This window comes from Triturus cristatus, chromosome 4_2 (genome assembly GCF_964204655.1).
Source record: "Triturus cristatus chromosome 4_2, aTriCri1.1, whole genome shotgun sequence".
NCBI lineage: Eukaryota > Metazoa > Chordata > Amphibia > Caudata > Salamandridae > Triturus > Triturus cristatus.
In genome coordinates, this window is record NC_140586.1 from 678,355,346 (window position 1) to 678,372,179 (window position 16,834).

Genomic DNA, 16,834 nt, shown 5'->3' on the forward strand with positions numbered 1-16,834 from the left:
CCCAGACCTTGAAACCATGCAGGAACGCGACTTCATCCAATGGTACCGCTTCACCAGTCCACTGATTGAGGAGTTGGCGAAGCAGTTGGCGCCACATCTGCTACCTGGCCGGACATACCCTACAGCACTGACCCCAGAGGTGAAGGTGATGGCAGCCCTGCACTTCTTTGCTACTGGTACCTTCCACTACACTGTGGCTTTTGCTGGTGGTATGTCACAAACTATGTTTAGTCGTGTGCTACGTGATGTCTTGGAGGGGATGTTGCATTTCCTTGACCTGTACATCAAGTTCCCTAGACCAGCTCAACTCCTTGAGATAAAGGATGCCTTTTATACACTGGGGGGATGCCGAATGTCATCGGATCTATTGATGGTACACATGTGACCCTGATACCACCACAGGCACATGAGCAGGCATACCGGAACAGGAAACATTTCCACTCCATCAATGCTCTGGTGGTATGTCTTGCAGACATGTGTATCACACATTTGTGTGCACGTTTCTCCGGTTCTGCGCACGATGCCTACATCATGAGGAGTAGTCGCATTGCAACACTGATGTCACAGATGCCAGACCAGCGTGCCTGGCTTGTCGGTGTGTACTGACTGTTTACCATTGTGTGTGTTTGGCAATGTTGTATTCCACACTCCTTCAAAACTCTGCTAATTGTTCAATTGTTTGTGTGTAGGTGACTCCGGATACCCTAACATGCCGTGGTTGCTGACTCCCCTCAGGAACCCTGTGACACCAGCCGAGATGCGCTACAATGAGGCACATGTTCGGAGCAGGAGGGTGATTTAGCAGACATTTGGTCTCCTGAAAAGCCGCTTCCGCTGCCTGGACAAGACAGGAGGGGCCATCCCATATGACCCTGCAAAGGTGTGCACAATTATCCTTGTATGCTGCATGCTACACAACATGGCAGTGTGGGAGAAGGTGCCTCTCATCCAGGATGATGTTGACCGACCTCCGCGACCTGTGGAGGATTCCGGCCTGGGACACGATGCCAGTGATGATGATGATGAGGGTGACGTCCGAACACAGCTCATCAACAACTTCTTCACCTGAATGAAAGTTTACAGGGTTGTTATGTCAATGTATGGAGTTGGCCTGAAATGTGATGTGGCTGCTCTGTTGCTGTCTGAGTGTGTCTGTGTGCCACTTGACTGGATGTGTGCAGTGATGTGTCCACTCAGATGGTCTGTACTCCACAATAGTGTAATACTGCTAACTTGTTTCTGTGTAGGTTTCTTGTGACATGTTTTGTGCATGTGTATTGCATTTCTCTCCTGTTCTGCTGTGCTTTTGACTGTGTTTTGTGTCTGTCCTTCCCAGGATACTTTGCCTGTTGTTTGATCAACACTGACCCCCAACACCCAGAATCCAACACCAGTGTGGGAGTAGTCAATTGCCATCAAGTGATGTGCCACACACCCCTGGACTTCAATTCTCAGACACTTTGTGACCGTGTGTCCACCGTAACGTACTATTGCCTTGCAATTATTTTATAATAAACATGTTGCTGATGTGTAATGAACCTGTGCTATGCTTTGTTAGGTGCATTGTCTGTCTTCCCACATCTGAGTGACATTTGCTTACCTCATCTGTGGACTTGTTACCACTGACTGTGGATAGGTGTTGTGTCTGTGCATACCAATGTGTTTCAGGTCAACATCATTGTGTGGGATGAGTAACATGGCCATGGTGAGTATGTGTTGTGGTGCCATAGTGGTGTGTCTCCCTCACATGTGTCACATCACCATGACTCACATAACGGTGGTCACATTGTTGTAGTATTTGGCATGCACTATGTTGTTTAGCTGATCAACATCTCCATGACACATGACAAGTTGGAATCACAACAGAGGCAAGTTTATTTTCGAACATGGGTGAGGAAAGTGCACAGGATGGTGAGTGCTGTACATTGGGTTTTGAATCCAAAGTTCACAGTAGAGTTGGAAGTGTTGTTAGATGAAATGTCCAGAGTAAAGTCCACAGTCATCTGCTACATTGGACCAACATGAACCCTCCATGTCATGTGGGCGAGTTGTATCCGATCAATCAATCAATCCCTAAATTTGTAAAGTGCGCTACTCACCCGTAAGGGTCTCAAGGCGCTGAGGGGGGGTGGTGGGGTGCTACTGCTCGAACAGCCAGGTCTTGAGTTGTTTCCTGAAGGAGAGATGGTCCTGGGTCATCCGTAGGTGGGTGGGGATGGAGTTCCATGTCTTGGCTGCCAGGTAGGAGAAGGATCTTCCTCTGACGGTAGATTTCCGGAATCGTGGGACGGAGGCGAGGGCGAGGCTGGCGGATCGGAGCTGGCTGGTGGGTGTGTAGAATGTGAGGCGGCTGTTGAGGTACTTCGGGCCCATGTCGTGGAGAGCCTTGTGTGCGTGGGTGAGGAGTCTGAACGTGATCCTTTTGTTGACGGGGAGCCAGTGAAGGTCTTTCAGGTGGGCAGAGATGTGGTTGCGGTGAGGGATGTCCAGGATGAGTCGTGCTGAGGCGTTCTGAATGCGCTGGAGTCTTTTCTGGAGTTTGGCTGTGGTTCCAGCGTAGAGGGTGTTCCCATAGTCCAGGCGGCAGGTCACGAGGGCCTGGGTGGCCGTCTTCCTGGTTTCGGTGGGGATCCATCAGAAGATCTTTTGGAGCATGCGCAGGGTGTTGAAGCAGGATGATGAGACGGCGTTCACTTGCTTGGTCATCGTGAGGGAGGATTCCAGGATGAAGCCCAGGTTGTGTGCGTGGTCTGTTGGCTTGGGTGCGCTGCCCAGGGCATGGGGCCACCAGGAGTCGTTCCAGGCGGAGGGAGATGGTCCGAGGATGAGGACTTCCGTCTTGTCTGAGTTCAGTTTCAGACGGCTGCTCTTCATCCATTCTGCGATGTCTCTCATTCCTTCCTGGAGGTTGGCTTTGGTGGTGGCGGGGTCGTTGTTGAGGGAGAGGATCAGCTGGGTGTCGTCGGTGTAGGAGATGATGTTGACGTTGTGTTGGCGGGCGATGGCTGCGAGAGGGCTCATGTAGATGTTGAAGAGGGTGGGGCTGAGTGAGGATCCTTGCGGGACGCCGCAGATGACTTCGGTGGCCGCGAAACGGAACGGGGGAGGTGGACTCTCTGGGTTCTTCCGGCGAGGAACGAGATGATCCACAGCAGTGCCGCTCCTTGGATTCCGGTGTTGCTGAGGCGTTGTGTCAGAGTGTGGTGGCATACGGTGTCAAAGGCTGCTGAGAGGTCCAGGAGGATGAGGGCGGCCGTTTCCCCGTTGTCGAGAAGGGACCTGATGTGGCTGCGATGAGGGCGGTCTCGGTGCTGTGGTTTGCTCGGAAGCCGGACTGTGAGGGGTCGAGGGAACCGTTGGTCTCGAGGAAGGCGGAGAGTTGTCTGTTGACGGTCTTCTCAATGACTTTGGCTGGAAAGGGGAGGAGCGAGATGGGGCGGAAGTTCTTGAGGTCCGTGGGGTCCGCGGTGGGTTTCTTTAGGAGGGCGCTCAGCTCGGCATGTTTCCAGCTCTCCGGGAAGGTGGCGGATGCGAAGGAGCTGTTGATGATGTTCCGGAGTTGGGGTGCGATGATGGAGTCAGCTTTGTTGAAGATGTGGTGTGGGCAGGGGTCGGTAGGGGAGCCGGAGTGGATGGTGTTCATCATGCGGGTGGTGTCTTCGGTGCTGACAGGGGTCCAGGTGCAGAGGGTGGTGGTGGGGGGCGCTGGTTCAGTGGTTGGGTGCTTGATCAGCGCGTCGAAGCTGTTGTGTAGGTCGGCGATCTTGCAGTGGAAGAATGAGGCGAGAGAGTCGCAGAGGTCTTGCGAGGGGGTGATGTCGTTGTTGCAGGCGCTGGGGTTGGAGAGCTCTTTGACGATGCTGAAAAGCTCCTTGCTGTAGTGGGTGTTGTTGTCCAGTCGTTCTTTGAATGCTGTCTTCTTGGTGGTGCGGATCAGCTGGTGGTGTTTGCGGGTGGCGTTCTTGAGGGCGGTTATGCGTTATGTTGTCTGGTCGTGGCGCCAAGCTTTCTCGAGGGTGCGGCAGGTTTTCTTGGAGTTTTTGAGGTCATTGGTAAACCACGAGGCTTTCCTGCTGCCGGGTCTGCTGGGGGGGTTCTATAGTGGTGCGAGTTCGTCGGGGATCGGACAAGGTGAACGGGTTGCGCACAAAAAACATTGTCCAGAACAGGTTTAGAGGCCCTGGGGGATGTGCAGGGACATCTGCCTCTCACATGTCCTTCTTCGGAGGACCCCTCTTCTTCTTGGAGAGGGGATCCTCAGGTGCAGGCCTCTGCGGTGCAGGGGACTCTCTGCCAGAGTCCTCCTCCCTCTCTGTGGCACCAGCAGATGGTGTGGCAACAGATGTTGTAGCCACACAGGGAGGTGTGGACATGTTTGTGCTGATCTGGCGGAGGCATTGGAGTATGTCCCGATGCACCGCAGTAAGTGTATCCCACTTTGCCTCCATGCGGGCATGGTGGGCAGCCTGCTCCTGTTGTATGTCCTTAAGGATCCCCACTACCTGGCAAAATCCTCCGGTGCTATCCTGGTACACATCTATGATACGTGCCAGTTGGGGGTCATCCTGCAGTCCAGACCCCTCTGCAAGGCGCAACCTCTGCCTACCACCCCTCCCAGCACCCCTATCCACACGGGCAGGACCAGCGTCAGCACGCAAAGGTGACACTGGGACCCCTTGGGTGGTGTTGCTGGTGGTGTTGGCTGTAGCTTCCAGGGGGTCCTGTGTCCCTGTGCTGTCACTGTTCTGTGGCCTTGGTCTGTCCATGTTGGCAGGGGTGCCCTGTCTGTTTCCAGATGCTGGAGGCGTGGTTACAGGGGGTGCAGATGTTGGTGCTGCTGGTGCTGCATGATGACTCACACCGGAGGTGCCAGGTTGTTCGTCGTCATCCGAAGTGGACAGAGACAGATTCAAACCAGAGAGCTCAGTGTCCACCAGAGTCTGGGACTGGGAATCCTCTTCATTTGGTGCTGTGTCCCCAGCACCACCTGTGTTTGGAGGAGACACACAATGTTAGTTAGGTTTCTAAAGGCATCAATGGTTCACAAACATGACATTTTCTACTGTACGAACTGATGCCTGCCTGTACACTGCTTTTATTTCGGTTGTCACGGACAGAGATTGATATTGTTGTTGCACATCCCAGCCAAAATGAAACATTTCAATGTGCATGTCGAAGTGTGTGCATGCCCAGCTCATGAATAGATTTGTCTGTACATGACCATCACTACTCAAGGCCCATCACGTTGCTGACACAGGTGTGTCATCCCTGTACACATGTTAGCTTTAACAAGGACATACGTGCTATTCCACTGGGGATATGTTGTACTATTGGGGCATGTGTGGTAGCAGATTTTGCTAGTCTTTGTGTGCCACATTGGTGTATTGGTTCGACATGGTCACAGTTCGGTATGCCTGTGATCTCTTTGGAGGAAGTGTTTTTTTAGTGTTCCTAGCTCCCATCTCATTTCATACACGTGATGATATCACCATCGTTAATGAGTCTGGTGCTGAGTTTTGTACGTGCATATGTGATTTGACTTGTCAATGTTCTCCATGGTGGCATGGATTGGGCAAGGTAGCACTCTGGCTTTTCAATGCTCATGACAGTGAGGGCCGGGGGTGTGTGTGTTGCAGTTTGGCTGCTGTGAGTAGCATATCTCCTCCAATGCAGTCCAGGTTAGACCTTGTGTCTACAGTGTCTATGTCAGTGAGTGGTGTGTTGTGTGAAGGATGCATATGTTTCAGCACAATGTAGGAGTGGAATGCAGCTCACCACAGCACCGAGTGTGAATGCGAACATGCTATGGTGTCGGCTATATTGGTGTGTCCATTCCATTCACTGTCAGATGTCCCCTGTCAATGATGTATATGTGAGTTTCTGTGTGTTTTGTGCAATGTTCCATATATGGCTCTCCACACTTGTCATCTGCAAGACACACCTCCCCAGCCCGGCCAGGGGGCACCCCTGGACACTGCATCCCCAGACAATGATTTTGAACATATGGTTGCAATGGCTGTGTGTGCGACCGGGTTTTGTTTGGCCAGTGCATATGTGTGCTTGTCAGCCACATCATTTCTCAGGCCCAGTGTCAGACATCTTGTCAGTCCATTCCCACTCCATGTGAGGCGAGCATGGTTCAGTGTGAGCTTGCTGGGCCATGTGGGTGGCTGGGTATTGTCTGACTGCAACTCCCATCAGGCTCTTGGATACACCCCCCTTCCCAGCATGCCCATACTCCCTTCCTCTTGACTCTGCTTCCCTGTGAGGGGGTGTGACAGCAATGGCAAGATGGCTGACTGTGCAGTCCTGGTGTTCGTTGGTGCCCAGTTCCCAGCATTGCCTTGTGCTCTCCACAACAGAGCCCATGTCAGACATCCTGTCAGTCTCTTTCCATTCCCTGTGAGGCGAGCATGGTTCAGTGTGAGCTTGCTGGGCCATGTGGGTGGCTGGGGATTGTCTGTGACTGCAACTCCCATCATGCTCTTGGCTACACCCCCCTTCCCAACATGCCCATACTTCCTTCCTCTTGACTCTGCTTCCCTGTGAGGGGGTATGACAGCAATGGCAAGATGGCCGACTGTGAAATCCTGGTGTTTGTTTGGCTACAAGTCCAAAGAGAGCCCCTGTGCTTCACACAGCAGCACCCAGTACGGTGTATCTTTTGCTGATATTTCACTGAGGTGTGGTTCAATGCATTCTACCCTGTGAGTTGTGTGGAGTTTGTGTTCAGGGGTGTGTGCGTCTCCACATGCTGGTAAGTATGGTCAGAGCTGTCAGTCCTCCTTCCCACCCGGCCAGACATCCCACCATGAAACGTGCTTCCATTTGAGGGCGTGGAAGTTGTCTTTCAGGATGTCAGTCAGTGGTGTCCTGCTTCTGATTTGTGCACAACCCCTACCAGGGTCTTGTGCTCCCCACAGCAGGACACAGTGTCAGACATCTTGTCAGTAATTTTCCACTCCCTGTGATGTGTGCATGTTTCAGAAAGGTCTTGATGGGCCAATTGGGAGGGGGGGCATTATCTGTGACTACAAACCCCATCATGCTTTTGGCTACACTCACTTCACCTGCATACCCACTATTCCTTCCTGTCAGTCAGCTGCACTGTGAGGTAGTGTGTTTGTGTTGGCAAACTGTCTGACAGTTTTTCTTTGGCTTTGTGCCACTGCCTTGCTCTATTTGTTGGTAGGTTTGTACATGTCATGACACAGTTCTAAGTCACTATGAGATGGCAGGTATTGTGTTTGTCTGACTAGCATACACATCTTGGGATGATTATCTATTGGTTACGGTGGCTTTGCTAACGGTGCATGGTTTCACTGTCCCCTTGCCACACAATACTGAGTATGTTGGTTGTGTACTCACCAGGCTCTGGTATGTCTGCTAGACCATGGACGGTCTCTGGTGGTAGGATGTCCCACACCTTCTCTTCCCAGGTCCTGAAGTAGACTGGTTTGGCAGGAGGGCCACCGCCAGTGCACTGACTCAAGGCGTGATCTTTCTCAATGAGTTTCTTGACCCTCCTGTGCACGTCATACCACCTGTTCTGGATATCGTCCTTTGTGCGCCTTGTTGGTGCTTGTACGTTCACCTTGTCCACAATCCTCGCCCACATCTTGGTTTTCTGTGACACGGGGGTCCTTTGGACCAATGTACCAAACAAATGTGGCTCTACTCTGGTGATCTCATCTACCAGCACTTCTAACTCATCATCTGTGAACTTTGGATTCTTCTTTGGGGGCATGGTGATGGGTGATGGTGGTGAGTGATGTGTGTGTGAGGGTGCAAGTGAGGGTGGGTTAGTGTTGGTTTTGCTAGCTGTGTGCGTGTGCTTTTGGTGAGGTGCTAATGGTGTGTGCGTTGTGTGATGGGTGAGTTGTGAGTGTGTCTGTGTTTGCTGTGTGATGGTGTTTGCTGCTGGCTGTTGTCTCCTATTTGCAAAGGTTCATGGTAGTGATTGATGTCCTTTATATAGGTGGAGTTGCGGGTGTGTCTTTGTCCCAGGTTTTTTTATTTTTATTTTTATTGGCTTTGTCATTGCTTGTTTGGTCCTTTTTTTGTCTTTTTTCCTTTGGGTTTTCTAGGCATGAAGGAGACGTTCTTCTGACCGAGACGCATGCTTATGTTGGCTCGTGCGGGCTTCTCCGCCTCGTTCACGCTGACTTTCTTCTGTGTTTCATACGCGTCGGACGCGGAGATCTCTATTGCTTGGGCTCCCTCTTTTCTGTGCGGGTCGGTCATGCGGCTTGGGCTCTGTGCGAGTCGGTCTGGGTTTACACGCATTGCATCGTACTGCGCGGATCGGACATCGCGGGTACGTGTCGGTCGGGTTCATTCCGGGTACGTGTCAGTCGGTGCAACTCGCATCGGTTTTCTGGCCGAATCACTGTTTTCCCTACGGCTCGGTCGTACGGCTTGTATTCCATATGTGTCGGTTGGAATTCACACGCGTTGCATCGTACTGTACGGGTCGTACAGCGCCGGTCCATGTCGGTCGGTCTCCGGCCCGGGTCCGTGTCGGTCGGTACATTTTGCGGCCTGAATCGGAGTCGGCCCGAAAAGAGACAAAGGTAACCATAAGTGTTCAAGAGTTCCAGTGTGCTGTGCGTCCGAGGTGCGCATTGAAGTAGAGAGGTCCAGAGGTAGTCTCGATGCGTGGACAAAGTCTTGGGCTAAGTCTTCCTCCGAGAGGTGATGCACGAGGAGGGGGTTAGGGGACGGGGATGAGGTAGGGAGTGGTGGAGCATTGCATGGTGGCTGCAGCGTGCAGGCTTGTGTGTTTCGGATTTCAGTTCGGGAAGGCACGGTTGAGGTAGAGGTCTTTTAGGAGTCTTTTGAACTTTATGAAGGAGGGAATAGTCCTGATATCAACAGGGATGGAGTTCCAGATTTTGGGTGCGTTTCCTGCGAAGGAACGTGCCGCAGTTTTTTGCTTGCGTGTTCTCAGAGGGATGAGTAAGAGGGTGTTGGAGCTCCTGAGGTATCTTGACTGGCCGACTTTCTTGAGTTTGGAGGCCAGGTATTCTGGTTTCCCTGTGTGCAGGGCTTTGTGTGTGAGGCAGGCAGTGCTAAAGCTGGCACGCATTTCCACCGGGAGCCATTTTAGTTCTCTGAGTGCGGGAGATAAGTGGTCATATTTTTTGACTGCGGTGACCATTCTGGCAGCTGCATTGAGAGTTGTTTTGAGTGGCGCTAAGTGGGAGAGAGCTGTACCGGAGAGAACTGTGTTCCCATAGTCCAGTCTAGACAACACCAGTGATTGGGTGGCTTGTTTGAGGTCCATGGTCGGGATGTAGGGTTTAATTTTGTTGAGAAGCTTCAGATTGAGGAAGGCACTCTTCGCGGAGATCTTAATGTGTTTGGTCATGCTTAGTTTTTGGTCGAGGGTGATTCCTAGTGATTTTACCGAGTTAGCCAGGGTGAGATTACTGTTGAGAGCATTAATTGCTTTCAGCCACTCTACGATTTGCGGGTTTTCATCTTTGTTGGAGATGAGGAGTATTTTGTTTTTTTCTAATTGAGTTTAAGGTGGTTTGTTGATAGCCATTGTTGAACTTTTTTAAGAGTGTTGTTGAGTCTTAGAATGTCGTTAATGGAGGAGGTTTCCAAGTAGATCTGGGTGTCGTCTGCATATAGGTGGAAGGGGATGTTGGCTTTTTTCAGAATGGTGGTGAGGGGTTCTATGTATATGTTGAACAGTTGAGGGGAGAGTACTGATCCTTGGGTGACACCTCTGTTGACGGGGAGTAGGTCAGACGTAAAGGATTTGATTTTTATCCTTTGGGAGCGATTGTGAAAGAAGGAGGAGAACCATTGAAGGACCACCTCGTCTGCCCCTACTCGGTCTTTGAGAGTCTTGATGAGAAGATTGTGATCCACCATGTCAAAGGCTGCCGAAAGGTCTAGGAGGATGAGTAGGCAGCATTGGTCAGTGTCAAGGGACTTGAGGATGTCCTCGACGATGTTAAGGATCGCGGTTTCGGTACTACAGCCTTTTCTGAAGCCCGATTGGTGGTGGTCTAGGAGGTTGATATTGGCAATGTGCTGATTCAGTTGACGGAGAACGCATTTTACGAGGATTTTGGCTAGGAAGAGGAGATTGGAAACTGGTCTGAAGTTGTTCAGGTCGTTGGTGTCTAGGCCTGGCTTTTTGAATAGTGGTGTGACTTGGCCGACTTTGAGGCAGTCTGGTATGATGCCGTTTTTTAAGGAGCTGTTTATGATTTCACACCATAGTGGTGCAAGGGAGAGTTTCAGCTTTTTGGTCATTTGGATGGGTACAGGGTCGAGGATGTGGGATGAGGGCTTGGAGGAGGAGATTAATTCGAGAATCTCAGCTTCAGGTATGGGGTCGAAGGATCTCCAGGCTTTCATGGGGCACAAGCTAGAGGTGATTTCGCTTGCTGGGGCTAAGTTTTTGGAAGCGGGATTGAGGATGATGTCAAGTGATAGCTCAATCTTGATGATTTTGTCGTTGAAGAAGTTTGCGAAGTCGTCACATAGGTCTTTGGAGGCCTGGGCTGAGGTTGCAGAGGACGTGGAAGTTTTTTGCTTGATGATGTTAAAGAGTTCTTTTGGCCTGTTTTTCGCGGTGCAGAAAAAGTTGTTTTTTTCATTATTGATATATTTTTTGTACTTTCTTCTTGCTGTTTTGAGTTTCTCACAGAGGCTAGAAGAGGGATTCTTTCTCCATAGACGTTCTGTGGCTGTAAGTGGGCTCCTTTCGTTTTTAATATCCTTGTTGAATCAGGATCTGGAGGGGATGTTCCTGGATTTTTTCAGTTTCAGGGGGGCTAGTTGGTCTAGGATGGAGGATATAGTTGTGTTGTAGTGGGATGTGAGTTCTGTTGTTGAGAGACCATCAGGGAAGAGGGGCAGGAGGGTGCTTATTTTTTCTTCTAAGTCGGCTATGTTGATCTGTGTTAGGTTTCTTGTCCATGTGGGGGGGTCTTGGATGGGAGGTTGACACATCATCGGTTGCGAGATGCGGAATACGATTAAGTGGTGGTCTGACCAGTCAACCGGTAGGATGTGGTCTATTGTGATTGCGTCATGTTGAGCGATAATGGCATCCAGGGTTGCCCCTTTGCTATGAGTTTCTTTTAAGCAGTGCTGGGTAAGGTTGTTGGAATGCAATAGCTCGTTCAAGTTTTGTATTGGTGCACTGTTTTTATCATTCCAGTGCAGGTTGAGGTCGCCCAGAATTAGGTTGTTGCTATCTCAGAGAGAGCAGTGAGCAACCAGGTCTGAGAGGTGTTCCGTGAACGTGAAGGTGTTGCCTGGAGGATGGTATAGGAGATGACAGTGTAGTGGTTTATTGTTGCTGGTGTTAATGTTGGCGGTTAGGCATTCAAAGGAGTTATAGTTGAAAGTATCGATTTCAGTCACGGAAAGGTTGTTGCTGTGAATGATTGCTAAACCCCCACCTTTTTGGTCTTTTCTATCTTTGTTGATGATAGAGAAGCCCGGGGGTACGAGCATATCCATGATTGGAGGAGAGGTGTCATTCAGCCAGGTTTCCGTAATGAAGGCTATATCAATGTCATGGTTGAGGATGGATTCAGCTAGCTCTATGGCATGTTTAGTGACTGATCTGCAGTTAATGAGCATGAAGTTGGTATGGGGTGTCTCTTTTTTTGGTTCCTTTGTTTGGGGGCAGTAGGGATGTTGATGAGGGAGGGTGGGGGTCTAGTGGGTTTTGGAATGGAGTGATCACTTCTGAATCCAGTGATTACCTGAATCGAGGATTGGGGGATGTGAGTAGAGGAGGTGGTGTACGAGGAGGCCAGCTTGATCGCTTCATCAGAAGACATGGCTTCCATTGTTCTATTAGGTCTCGTGTATGGTTCGAGAGGGGGGATGAGGTCCAGCTGGGTCGCGGAGCCTTGAGGAGCCTTTGGTGAGTGTGGTTGGAGATGATAGGAGTAGAGTGGGGATTTAAGGGGGGCTTATGGAATGTAGCGAGGTTGCTTAGGATGTCATTCAGGCCCTGTATTAAGATAGCCACTTGGCTTTCAATCAAGGAGAGCCGGCGCCTCGTCTCTTCTTGGGGGGGAGTGCGTGGATTCTGGGTGGGGTCTTCTTGGAGGGGTGAAGATCTGACAATGTTGTGTTTTCTTTTGGTAGTTGTTGTGTTGTCAGTTAGTGTTATGGGATTAGGCACGGGGTGAGGAGGGTCATGTTGTGGTAGTTGTTTTCTTTTACAGGTGGGTATAGGAGGGTGATTGGGAGACTTAGAGTGAGTATTGAGGTCGACCGGTAATGCTTGAAGGAGGTTATGCACAGGGGAGTTCGAGGGGACGGACCAGTGCAGGAGGGGTGCCTTGTTCTTGATGGTAGAGGTGCTGGAGCTGGTTCGAGGTGGAGCGTAGGGGTTAGTGATAGTGGGTGCAAGAATGGTGTGGGTGTTCTGCTGGGGGGACTGGTTGTCCGGGTAGAAGGGGAGCAATGGGAGGGGGGCTGTGTGTGAATGGCGTTAGTCCTCAGAGAGGGAAAGAGGAGATCAAATGACTCAAGGTTGACATTGTTAGCTTGAATCAGGACTGTGCCGTTGGAGTAGATGGTCACAAAGGTGTTCCCACAGCGCGCCGTGCGGTTAGGGATAGAGAATGATAGTTTGCAGCTATGGGGAGTAATGGTGGTTTTGGTAATGTGGAGTTGTGCACTAAGGATGGAATTCCACTAAATCCGTGGCTATAGTCTGCGGGGTCAAAGTTAATTTTCACAATCTCTTCCACTTTCGAACTAATGCGGACCCCGAGGTAAACTGCCGATTCTGCTTGTCGAGAATCATTAAAAGTGATATTATCTGTGCAAATAACAACTATCTTCTCTTTATTCAATGCTATATGGATAATCTCCCTAATTGCCTCTGTTGGATCTGTTGTTAACACAGCAACATCATTGGCATAAGCCAATACCTTTGTCTCGTAACCCCTGGTTATCACTGGTTTGATCTCCTGACTCTGCAGTAACATTAACACCAAGGGGTTTATATATAGAGCAAATAAGATGGGGGAACAGGGGCACCCTTGCCCGGTTCCCCTAGATATTAATATATTACCTGATTCTTTCCCCATCAATTGTAGTCGATCTCTTGGGTCGACATACATAGCTTTAATTGCCTTTATCATTTGCAGTCCAAAACCTTTTAACTCCATTATCCCCCACAGAAACCTCCAGGATACCCAATCAAATACCTTCTCGGCATCGAGTAGGATCATAGCCATCTGGCTCCCTGTCCCGGCCATAATGTCAAATAGCGATATAGCCCTCTGGATATGATCCATCGTTTCTTTTCCTGGGATAAACCCATGTTGCCAGGGGGACGGGCCACAACTTCTTCAATTGTATTAGCTTCTAGACCTTGCAGGTCCCTCTCCAGGCAATCAAGTTCCAAACATATTGCACCTGTGCACCAATGAGCATGTGTATATAATCCCCCCTGATGACTGTTTTCATCAGATCCCATTCTACTAGCCGTGTACTAGCAGTGTGTGCGTTTTCGATAAAGAAAGTTGTAAGCACAAAACTCTGTATCCTCTAAAGTTGCAGGCTGAAGATGCCAAGTGGGGATCGGAGGAGTGTACCGCCCCCCCCCCCCAGTTAAGTCATAAAAGGAGATGGTTTTGATCAAAGAGGGTCTTACCCAAATACTCTGAATCTAATGCAAGTAGTTGCATAGCCGTATGGCATAGGAAAAGATCCAGAAGGACATTTAAATCATGTGAGTGGAGGGGTTTAAGGATTAATCTCTAGCATCCAGATGCACACCCTTCAGTTGTCAACCAATGATCATTGATTGATCCATTAGGTGAAATATGTTGCAATGCGAACCATGGGAGAAGACAGGAGGAGGGATGCAAGCAATCTAACTCAGTATCCAGGACACAGTTAAAGTCCTCCCCTAATATCCATGGTAGGTGCAACCATCTCAATAAGTTGTACAACAGTGCTGGCAAAAAACATAGATTGTCCTGTATTTGGCAAAGTAAACACTACCCAACAAGACTGCAGCTCTGTCCAATATTCCCTCAAGCAGAATATACCTTGCCTTGGGGTCTTTCTCCATGGCAACCTGGTGAAAGGGCACCTCTGGTTGGATCTATATAAGCACCCCACGTGCGTATCCAGAGTAGTCAGTAGAATAACACTGAAATCTCCAATGTTTTGGGAGTTTTGCAGTATTTCATCCTGGCAAGTTTCTTGCTAAAAAGTGATGTGCACGCCTCATCTCCGACGATACTGATACACAGAGTACCACCTCCGCACAGTGTTCATACCACGGATGTTCCAGGTCATCAGTGTTACTTTACCCTTCAAGTATATCAGCTAATGGCAGTTCCCCAGTGAGAGCCACCCGGGGCACCGCAGCCAATATGGTACAAAAGAGTCTCGACAACAAGAACTTCCCAGCTCCCAAATCCCATGGCGGTAGAGCAACATCTGACTGCCCAAACAAGGTAAATAAACATAATTGCATAGCAATAACAACCCTTCTGGGCATAGCCCCACTGGCTCGCAGTCCATTGGTTTGTAATGGAGGTGGGTCCCAGCTGACGCTTGAGAAGATAAAGGAAGGACTGAAAAAAATACAAATTCAATGGGTCATTCAAAGGTAGAGGACATCAAAAGCAGGCTGTCCAACGATGCATTTATGTATTCATGCACTCGTCAAATGCTAAGGCAGGCAATGGACAGTGGCAGTGGCAGGCTACTCAAAGGTGTCACATCTCTTAAGGGAGAATAAACTCTCCCCATTCTGCCAGTAGAACATCTTCTCAGCTTCACAGGATACCAATCTGGTGGGGGAGAAGGTGGGAAACGTCTGCCAGAGCCAATTGTAGTTAGAATATTTTATCGAATGTCTGGTGTGTTACAGAAGAGAGTACCATGGAGGATGTACTTTTCTGGGAGTCTGCAAACCTCTTTTCCGAGGTTGAATCATCATCCAAGCCCTCAGCAGAGTCTGTCATTACAGGTGTACGCAGAAGAGATGCCGTAGCCAGGGTCAGGTTCCTCACCCGGCATGCCTGTGTCGGAGATGGAACACTTGATTTTCCAGGGGAGGCCAGAGCATGGAAGGGTGCTCTACGCTGTATCCAACGATGGGGTCGAAAGGGCCTCTGATTATGCCTTCTTGCAGGGGAGTCCCCTATCCCTAGCGAGTGGTACCTGTGGTGCTCAATCCAGTTCCAGACACTGCCAGGCTCTGTGAAAATTAGGACTTCTCATTAGCTAGCACTTTCAGTGTTGCAGGGAACAGTAATATGCATTTAAGGCTAGCCTCTCACAGTTTACATTTGACCCCCATAAAAGAAGCTCTTGGATGCTGCACAGCGAGAGTGTGACCCGGAAAGAGAAGAACCTGTGCATTCTCAAAGATGATCTTTCCCCGTCATCTGGCTGCTTGCAACAGTTCATGGGGCACAAGCTAGAGGTGATTTCGATTGCTGGGGCTAAGTTTTTGGAAGCGGGATTGAGGATGATGTCAAGTGATAGCTCAATCTTGATGATTTTGTCGTTGAAGAAGTTTGCGAAGTCGTCACATAGGTCTTTGGAGGCCTGGGCTGAGGTTGCAGAGGACGTGGAAGTTTTTTGCTTGATGATGTTAAAGAGTTCTTTTGGCCTGTTTTTCGCGGTGCAGAAAAAGTTGTTTTTTTCATTATTGATATATTTTTTGTACTTTCTTCTTGCTGTTTTGAGTTTCTCACAGAGGCTAGAAGAGGGATTCTTTCTCCATAGACGTTCTGTGGCTGTAAGTGGGCTCCTTTCGTTTTTAATATCCTTGTTGAATCAGGATCTGGAGGGGATGTTCCTGGATTTTTTCAGTTTCAGGGGGGCTAGTTGGTCTAGGATGGAGGATATAGTTGTGTTGTAGTGGGATGTGAGTTCTGTTGTTGAGAGACCATCAGGGAAGAGGGGCAGGAGGGTGCTTATTTTTTCTTCTAAGTCGGCTATGTTGATCTGTGTTAGGTTTCTTGTCCATGTGGGGGGGTCTTGGATGGGAGGTTGACACATCATCGGTTGCGAGATGCGGAATACGATTAAGTGGTGGTCTGACCAGTCAACCGGTAGGATGTGGTCTATTGTGATTGCGTCATGTTGAGCGATAATGGCATCCAGGGTTGCCCCTTTGCTATGAGTTTCTTTTAAGCAGTGCTGGGTAAGGTTGTTGGAATGCAATAGCTCGTTCAAGTTTTGTATTGGTGCACTGTTTTTATCATTCCAGTGCAGGTTGAGGTCGCCCAGAATTAGGTTGTTGCTATCTCAGAGAGAGCAGTGAGCAACCAGGTCTGAGAGGTGTTCCGTGAACGTGAAGGTGTTGCCTGGAGGATGGTATAGGAGATGACAGTGTAGTGGTTTATTGTTGCTGGTGTTAATGTTGGCGGTTAGGCATTCAAAGGAGTTATAGTTGAAAGTATCGATTTCAGTCACGGAAAGGTTGTTGCTGTGAATGATTGCTAAACCCCTACCTTTTTGGTCTTTTCTATCTTTGTTGATGATAGAGAAGCCCGGGGGTACGAGCATATCCATGATTGGAGGAGAGGTGTCATTCAGCCAGGTTTCCGTAATGAAGGCTATATCAATGTCATGGTTGAGGATGGATTCAGCTAGCTCTATGGCATGTTTAGTGACTGATCTGCAGTTAATGAGCATGAAGTTGGTATGGGGTGTCTCTTTTTTTGGTTCCTTTGTTTGGGGGCAGTAGGGATGTTGATGAGGGAGGGTGGGGGTCTAGTGGGTTTTGGAATGGAGTGATCACTTCTGAATCCAGTGATTACCTGAATCGAGGATTGGGGGATGTGAGTAGAGGAGGTGGTGTACGAGG